Source organism: Triticum dicoccoides, chromosome 4A (genome assembly GCF_002162155.2).
Source record: "Triticum dicoccoides isolate Atlit2015 ecotype Zavitan chromosome 4A, WEW_v2.0, whole genome shotgun sequence".
In the NCBI taxonomy this organism is placed as follows: Eukaryota; Viridiplantae; Streptophyta; class Magnoliopsida; order Poales; family Poaceae; genus Triticum; species Triticum dicoccoides.
Window position 1 is genome coordinate 133601108 of NC_041386.1, and position 10054 is coordinate 133611161.

Below are 10054 nucleotides of genomic sequence, written 5' to 3' on the forward strand. Positions count from 1 at the left end.
TTGATATAAAAATCGTCCAAATCCGAGTTCATATGCAAAAGTTAGAGCAATCGGAGTGCAGCACTGTCACGAGGCGAGATGTGGCGCGCCCCACCACACACATGTCTGATGGGTAGCGCGAGAGAATAGCCTGTTTTGCGAGACCGATTTGACCCTCAAAATGGTCTCTGATCAAAAACCTTTCAACATGAAAGTTGTTCGTCTCATTGAAACGGTTAAGATTTCTTTTGGACTCGTTTTCATCCGAGATCGTTTACCATCACAAAAATGACCCGCAAGGTGCAGCCAGTTTAAACCGAACAGTTTTGGAAAGTTCGGACAAAACCAATCCGAATTTTACTAGGGTTCTGGACGTGAATCCAAGCCTTTTCCTTGCACGGGAAGTCCAGCCGCCTCTTATATATCTATAAGGGGTGATGGCCGATTGAATAACACACAATCGATCAATTCATCTACCATTTTTTATCTTTTATCTTTTCTCCTTAACCCTAGTTCTTCTTCTTCCTCGTTCTTCGTCTGTTCTTCTTCTTTGTAGGGCGGCGAAGCTCGAGGCCCTAGGGGCGATCAGGCCGACCTAGGGCAGCCCATAGCCGCCGCGTGTCCAGATGGGGTCCCTCCCGGGCGTGCAGGGTTTCGGGTCTTCAAAAGCGCCTGCCGGATTGCCTGCGTACCGCGCTTCCGGCCGGGTCTCCTTCAATGTGAGCTGCGGTGCATCACCCTAGGCGTCGAGGGTACACGGTGACGTGTTCGTGTGTGAACAATGGTGTAGAGAACAATGTGCGAAATCGAGAACGATTATACATTAGGAAGCTATGCAAAGAGTCACGAGCTGGGGCGGGTCCGCATGTGGGAGAGATAGAAAGAGGAGAGTTGTGCACAAGGAGACAAAGTGTGCTTGTTTGCAGTGGGGGTGGTGTGTGAGGTGAGTGCGCGAGAACCACATAACTAGGGAGATAGACGTTGGGGGCGACGTTTTGTGTGTATGGGAAATATACACTCTACATAGTGTGTGTGCTTGGGTAAGAGAGATAGTGGGAGACCTAGAGAGTGAGGGAAGAGATGTATGCATGCCCGAGAGACAAAGTGATAGAGACCTATGTTGGGGTCCGGACTTTACAAGAGAGAGGGGTGTTAATGTGCTTGTGTGTTGGTGTTTGGGGGAGAGAACGACTTCTCTATGTGTGTGTGTGTGTGTGGTGGGGGGTTGACTTCAGATAAAGAGTGAGGTGTCTATATTTGAGGGACTTTAGCGTAATTGAGATATTGTGCACTCATGGTTGATCAATTTGTTTCACAGTTTGTACTATGAGATAACGATACTTTTGAACATGCGTGATATACCTTGATGTACCAGAATTACAAACCTAAGATTGGAATTTTGGAATTCGACTCCATCATTAGCTTTTGTAATTCATTTAAACGGAGGTACATTTTTTAAGCCGGGATTTCATGATTTCAAATTCATATATCAAACCTAGAGATATACACATACGGGCATATTCAAACTTTATACATCCACTTTATTCATACACATACATTTTTGTTTTTGTCATCATATTTAGAATAAACACATTTGGAATTTCATTTGAATTGGACCATATGTTGGTATTTGCTGGTAGTAGCTCAATGATCCATATTTGAATTGAATGGACAATCTAAGTTTCGAGTTGGAGACATTGATTTTCAAAACTTGCACATTTTTTGCGTGCAAAACAAACAAATTGTCGGCTATGATATCATAGTAGGCCGTACAAGAGCAGAATACTTATAATTTTAGGCGCCAAAAGCTTTCAAACTTCCCGCTCACATCGAAATATCACGCGCCTGAAAGTTTAGCCCTGCGATATTCCTGTTTACCCCTGCCACATGAACGGAAAAGGGTTGCTTTGGTAACTCCATTGTTTTCCCCTCTTTGCCCCCAACATTCTTCCCCAGAGCCCCTCCCCTTCCCCTCCCCGACCCCCCCAACCATGGCCAGCCGCCGAATCTAGTCCTTCGCCGCAGCGGTGGACCTCACACCCTGCCGGATCTACCTTCCGCACCTTGGAACCCCCAACTGCCAACTCACCACTTCACCGGAGCTGCTTCAGCGACTGTCTTGTCCACCGCTCCAGATCTCCTTGACCGCCATCATGGTCCACCGCACCGGATCTGCTTAACCGGCGCCCTCGTCCACCACAGCGTAGGCCCTTCACTAACTCCCTCATCCGCCCCTTCGCTGGCCCTTCATAAAAGCCCTCGTTCGCCGCAACAGATCCGCCTCACCGAAAGCACTGTACAATGCGCCCGCCGAAGCCTTCATCCACTGCACCGGACCCGCTCCACGGACGCCATATTCAACTCCACCAGCCCTGCTTTACCGATGCCGCAGCCTCATTAGGTTATTTTGATTTGTACTCCTTTGGTTTTTCTCTTTATTGTGCAACTGTTCACTTACCACAGATGAGCTTTCTTGTATGTCGACAGGCGCCGCAACCGTAGCACCGGAGCCGCTTCAGCGGCGGCGACAGCTGGCCCAAACTCAACCGCAACACGAGCACCATCGACGATCCTTAGCTATCAAGTATGACAACAATACCCATACGCCGCCGAGAATCAGGTACTATTATCCAACGGCCGGCGCCTACGCTCACTTTCCTAGCATAAGCACCGCACCTTTGAATTTCTTCACGGCATCATTCAGTTTTTCATGAGACGCGTTATTCTGCTTGCACCTGTAGGGCCATACTTCTGGCAGTGAACATGTTGTGCTAAATTACATACCAGTGCACATATAGTTAATATGCTTTAGTTTTGTTCTGATGCCACCTGTTGGTTCCATCAGACTGCTTAATGTTCTCTATGCTTAATTACACATCAGCAAACTAGCATGTGGTCCCGCTGCTTTTTGTTCATTTTTCCCTACATTTTCTGATTCTAGCTATTACATCACTTCTCCGAGCCTCTGTTCATTACTTGTTTGTGTGTTCTTTATCTTCCCAAGTTGCATGACTAATTTGATGCTTCTATTAATTATGGAGCTGCCAACCCAATCAAGCAAAATATTTGTTCTTTTGGGGCTGGCACCTCGAACAAGCATAAAAATAGAAGGAAGCAGATATATTGTCGTGTATGCACACACCCTTCTTTCATTAGTTTAGATGAACCATTGATGATCAATTTGGACCAGTGCATGCGATTAAAATTAATTTTACCTAAATAGATGGTGCAGGATAAACTACAACAACTAAATTTGCAACCACGGGATGCTGACGATATCTTCAAAGAACATTGCAACAGCAGCTAGGCTTCACAGCAACATATGGTAAGCCAGTGTGTTTTAGTACATGCGAAATGTAATGCGAGTGGGATGCTTTCTTGGCTTGTGCCCTCAACGTGTAATCCTACCGAATTACAAATAGTTCAGTTGTCTGCTTTGTTGTATTGATTGATTCGAATGCTTATTTGTTGTTACGCTATACCTGAGTTGGCCAATATGTCAGCAGTGCCTGCTGTACTATCATAAAGAAATGCATGCCTATTTCATTTGAGTCCTTAACTTTTCCTCTCAACTTCATCACAAGACCGTCTTCGTAGTTTATATGAGGCCACACTGTTAAGTGCTTTCTCAGATTATTTCAACTGCTTAGATGCCTTGGCAACTTAAATATAGCGGTTGTACACTCCCTTTCAACTAGGGATGTCAACTGGGTCCCGTTTAATCCCGATTAAAGTCCACTAGTGGTATGATAGTTCAAAAGAGTTTTTGTTTTTTGAGGAAAATGAACTAGGGAGGTAGCAAAAACTAACTAGATGGGACTGGCGGATGTCGTTTATTTGCCACTTACATCCCTAGTTTCATCTTGCCATTTTAATTTATTTTCGGCTGATGCTGCTTCGAACCATTTAAATATAGTTTGCCATGCTCGGCAATAATTCGTTCGTCGTTTACCATGTAAGCTTACTTCCTGGATCATACGATAACTATCTCTTACTGATGTCCAGCGGAAACCTTTCAGGATGCCGTTCACACTAGGACACAATGTACAACCCCATAATCTATTTGTGGAAACAGTGCGCCATCCATGTTACCAGATGGTAGCAGTTCAAAGGCAACACCGCCGGAGAGCAGTCTGAGCACAGATATTATAGTGCTTGAGGCTCTACTAGAGGCAAAAAGAGATGGTGTGGCCGCAATGAATGAGGTAATCTTTATCTTGAGGCTGGAAATTACGGAATTAGCGGCATGCATTATGCAAGCAACCCAAGAATTGGAGGAAGTAAGAATGTTGCATTTGAAGACGGAGGAGGTCCTGCTGTTTCTGCTATCTGAAGCCCAAGGTAATCCCGGTTCTTCTTTAGATACCAGTTGAAATTGTCATTAGATTATTGTACTTGCATGTTGTGTCATGTCTCTGAATGGATTATGTTGCAAGACCCCCTATGTTGTCCATGTGGTGTAATGATCCGAATTTTTTAGGCGAGGTAATCCTCAGTACTTGTATGATTGACATAAGGTGAACTGTTTTTCATGTGAGCATATTGTATTGGATGAAATAACTGTTTGACTCAGAGTGTATCCAACCTACTGAATTCAAAGATCACGGCAATTCTAAATCATAATCATATATAAAGGTGGAATAAATCTTTCTTGTGGTTTTGAAGAAATAAATAACAAAACGTATAATTATCTGTGGATATTCGTAATTGAATACAAATTGGATTTGAATTTAGTTTGCCAGGTCCCAGGGCAAACGTGAATGCTAATTCTCCCAAATTTTCAACGAAGCAGCTAAACACCCACTATAATTTGTGGGCTGCCCGAAGCAAGTGTTTGCGAGATGGAAATTAATGTCTACCCCTGACACTTGACATCCTTATCGACCGGGTTTACACTGCTGTCGATAGGGGTAGACTAGTAACTTCAATCAGACATGACACAACGGCCTCTGAGCCCATTCAGACACGGTGGGCGCCAAACGTGGGCAGCAAAACACATTTGATTCAAGCTCGTCCGAAAGACATGTGTCTCTTCCTCCATTTCCCATTCATACACGGTGGGCGGCAAAACAAACTCTCCTCATCCGAAATCGATGTAGGCTAATATTTTAAATAGGGGCAGATGTGTAACTTCCATCAGAAGTGACACAACCGCCCTACCTGTCAGCCCCGTTCATACACTGTGGGCGCCAACCGTGGGCGGCAAAACACCCTCTCCTCACCCGAAATAGTTACCGGCAAATATTTGGGAGATGCGAGATTACCGTCCTATCCCCAACCGACGCGATGTCCGAAATTTTAAACGGGGGATAAGTTCGTAACTTTCCCCCATTTCAGATAAGCGCGTCCCAAAGTTTGAGATCCCCCCTCCCCTCCATTTCCCCATTCATACACCGTCGGCGGCACGACAACCTCCGCACTGCGGCCAGCCTCCTTCGTCCGCCACCCCATCCTCCACCTTGCCGGAGCCGCTACCCCTACCCCGTCGTCCACTACAAGAGATGGACGTCTCTCATCCACGGTGCTGGACCAGGATCCATTCATCGCCTCCTCTCGCTTCATCAGCACCGTCGTCCACCTTGTCGTTGCCGCTCCTACGACCGCCTCGTCCATGGCAACAGGATATATCCCCCGACCCGGCCGTCTAAAGTCTTCTTCCACGCCGCCGACAGCCATCGCACCCGCAGCACCCTCAACGTATCAGCATAGGCGTACACGGCGTCGCAAGAGAGGTGGTACTCTTCCATATGTGATTAAGTTATTGATCTCACCCGGAAAATAGATCGTAATTTGTTTACTGTACTTTTCTTGTCCGTACCAAATCGTAGTGGCTAGTTGAAAGCAAACATTGGTTGCGAAGTAGCTTTGTCCGGTTTGCACCTTCAGATCCGCCATGGCACGGGCACTATACTCTTAAAGCTTATGGTTTCCCCCCTTTATATTCACTACCATCATCGTAGGTGCTTCGTGTCGTGCTAGCATTGCTCCTCAAGACCTCAACCCAAAGCTTACGCGATGAAATATGAATCTGATATGATGCTCATATCACTAAAGCAAAGAACGTTTAATTGGTCACCTAATGTTCCTATATTCGTTTCGAAAAGCATGTGCACCACCCACTGGTCCAGCTAGTTCCACTTTCCTGATTTTTCTCTTGATGCTTAGGGTTTTCCCCTTTTATCTACTCTACTATGATCTGCGTAGGTGCTTTTTGTCATACTAGTATTACTCCACCCTTTAAGCTAAACAACACAACACTCAGAATTCGAAAGCTTAGTTGTTCAAATATGATTGTGATATGATACTGATATTAGTTAACCGACACATTTAATTGGTTAGCTAAAGGTCCCACTTGAGTTTCCAAATGCATGTCGCGACATATAGAGAGACGGCATAATTGCATTTCTTTGTCACTTGTTGACCATACTTTCTTGTCCATACCAAACCTTAGTTGTTATTTCAAAGCAAACATCGGTTGATAACTACCCTTTGCGCAGTTTGCAGCTTCAGATCTGCCATCCCACTGCCACGGTCAACACTGTACTCATCATGCTTATGTTTTCCCCATTTTATGATGACCACAATCAGCCTACGTGGTTCGTGTCGTAATAGCACTGCTCCACCCATCGAGCTAAACAAGCTTAGTTGTACAAATTCATATCTGATATTATTGCTGATATTAGTAAAAGTGAGAGATGTTTAATTGGTTAGCTAAGTGTTCCTACTTTAGTTTCGAAATGCATGTCAGCCACATATGGAGAGACCGGAAAGAATAGTATTTCTCTGTGTGCTCTGTTTCATCATGGGTGGCCAACCGACATTGTATTGAAAGACTTGTAATATCTTCAATCTGCTTGCTCTTCTGCTCTTCTTTAAGATGATACTCTTCTCTTGCGGTCGACTGGTCAGGTCGAGTTGTTCTCCCTTAGTATATTTTGAATATGTCAGGTCAGGTCAGGTCGACTTGTTCTTCTTTACTATATGTTGAAGCTATCATATGCGAAGTGTCATCACTTCTGGGGCTCTCATATTTTGAGTAGTAGGCCACATTATATTAATGCACACAACAAATTACAGCATGCATGGCATCTTTTAAAAGAATTGCAGAGATAGCACAAAGGGGTTTACAGGGAGGCAGTATTGGATTAGAATCACTTCTGCATTACAAATAAAATCTCACTTGTTTTTATGTTTTCTTGCATGTCATATATTGAACATTATCAAAATGAATATGAGAATGGGCGCACGAGAGGAATATTGCAGAACGATCCACTGGCTAACAAACTTGGCATGGTGGAGGATGGCCTATCTTATTCACCCATCAAGGTGCTTGCTCTAACTTTGCAAAGTTGTATTGGTCGCACATATTTTGCATCTGACCTCTTGCATTACTTCCACTTTGTTACACCATCTGCTTAGTTTAAGCATCATATATGAGTATATGACATACCTATCCATTTTCTGTACCTATTCCATGTGTCGTCACACTATGTTTTTCCAGTCAAATGTTGTTCTTTCGTAATAGATGTCCAAAAGGAAGAGGGTGAGTGTAGATCCTCAAGGAGTACAAACTAGGTATTTGGAAAAGGTAGTGATACCTGTTAAATCAGATAGATCAGCAGCCACAGAAAACACATGCCCAACTGTACCACACTTTACCCCTACTCCAGTGGCCAAACCCCTATTAGAACTGTTGGGAGCCCAGCGTCAGGTACTGTCTATGATATCAATTCAAAATTTGAAATCCTAAATTTCTGCTTGTACATTACCTTCTATCTTGTATGAAAACTTATTTCAGATGAATCTCCTTGCTCAAAGGATCATACGATCTCAAAACAATAATGGGCTCTGCATTGCTCTTGTCAGTACCTCTCTCCCTTTTGCCTTGTAACGCTGTACTTAATTAATTGCTATTTGATTATGTATCATCAATCTGCACCTGAGTTTCATTATCCTCTGTTTCTTCCAATATTATTTGATCTATATTTACTCTTTGCAAAATGTAGAATAATGGCAACGCTTATAAAGAATTTTCTTTGGGGAATTTATTGAATTATCCTTCCATCAACATGGAGAAGGGCTTTGTCTAGCCCGTGTTAACATGTAATGTAAGTTCAACCTTCTCAAGCCTTCAAACTTTGTTCTAGTATAGATTTGGATAGGCATCATTTCCTCCACTGTTGTTTGCTTTGCTGTTTACATCTGATTGGATGTTTGCAACAACTACCAGTTTCAAATTATAGTTGTAAAAACATGTTCCTTATGCAGAATAGATCCATTTATTTGCTTATATAATTGTGAAACTTGTTATGTGCCTCCTTGTTTCTCTTTCAGACTCGTATCTCTTACGTCAGGCAGAACTTTAGGGAAGATAGTGAGCCAAACCATCTTGAGGACAGCGAGATGACCCCAAGGTCCTGTCTTGATGAAGACAGTGAGTTGAAGCTACTCACCAGTAGGTGTCAGACAACCTCTGTGTAGTCGCTGCCTTAATCAGTTCGACTTCTTCAGTCTCAACTTAAAGCGGAAAGGCTTGCTTCAGCTCAACTCCGACTTGAAGTCAAAGATGCAATGAAGATGTGAGAGGACTGTCGTGCGCACCATCATGCCTTAAATCTAGTGTTGATGCATCTATTGTTGACACAGCTAAGGTCTACTCAGCTTCTTCAGCTGTTTGGGGGGCCCGACCTGGCCAGGCCTAGTGCCTTCTGAAGTGCTCTCAGTTTTGTATATTCTTTTGTCGGCGCATTTATTTGCACTGGTGGCGAACTTTGATGCCCAGTGGATATAATATGTGCGATAGCCGTGATAGCCTAGCGTAAGTTGCTTGCTTATTTATTTCCTTGTTGTCTTGTTTATTTGTTTGCTTGTAGTCATTGCAGTTCTTTTTCTGAGGTTTGCTAGTGGTGCAATAACCTATTTTTTAAAACTAGGCCACAATAACCATGGGCTAATATTTACTGTAGTGACACTGGGCCTCCTATGGGTCATAGAAATAGTGGGCCTTCTACGGGCCGTAGAAACAGTGGGACTTCTACGGACCGTAGAATAATGGGCCTTCTACGGGCCGTATCATCAATGGGCCTTATACGGGCAGTATGATCAATTGGCCAAACATGGGCCAATAACAGGCTGCATTATGGCCGTAAACGGGCTAGAGTTGGAATCGTCCGTTCATGGGCTGACCATAATGGGCCATCGTTAATGGGCCGTATTTGATGACGCTATGAAAACGGACCAACGTATTAATGGACCACAAACGGGCCGACTGTAACCACAGACTGAATTTGGCCCACAAGCAGAAAATGATAGTAACGGGCCGTAAGTAAACGAATGCTGGAAATTAGCCCAAGAATAAATGGGCTCTAAGAAGGCCGAAAGATAACATGGGCTGGAAATGGCCCAACGGAATAACGGGCCGTTAATGGGTATAAAGTGATACACTGTTCATTATGGGCCAGTTTCACCACGGGCCGTTAATGGGTGTAAATTGATACACTATTCATTACGGGCAGTTTCACCACGGGCCGTTAATAGGCCAAGAGTTACATAGGGCCTCATATGGGCCGAAAGACATCATGGGCCATACATGGGCCAGAAGTGAAAACGGGCTGGAATCATATTGGGTGGCCCAAATGACGCTACTGGGCCTAATTCAGATAGGGCGTAACGGGCCTTGGGAGCGGGCTGTAAATGGGCTATATGCGAACAGGCCGTTAACACGCTTTACATGGGCCGGCTCACCACCTTTTAACCAAGTCAAACGAGCCGGCCTTTTCACAGGATTAGGCCTCTGTTGGGCCGTGTCACATGTCGACGTATCATAGGCGCCTTTTGTCCAATGAGTAGATGACATCTGTCCCAACGATGAGCCGACACGTGTTTCCTCCAGCCAATGACGATTTTACACGTGGAAATCCCCATTGGTTGGGGTTGTTAACGGGTTATCGGATCCAAAACCCAACCCGATAGCTTAACGGCGTTCCGTTATGGTGGATGCCACGTGTCGGTCACCCTTGACGAAAGCACTTATGTGACGCGGGATTTATCGTCATGGAAGTGGACACTTCCATGA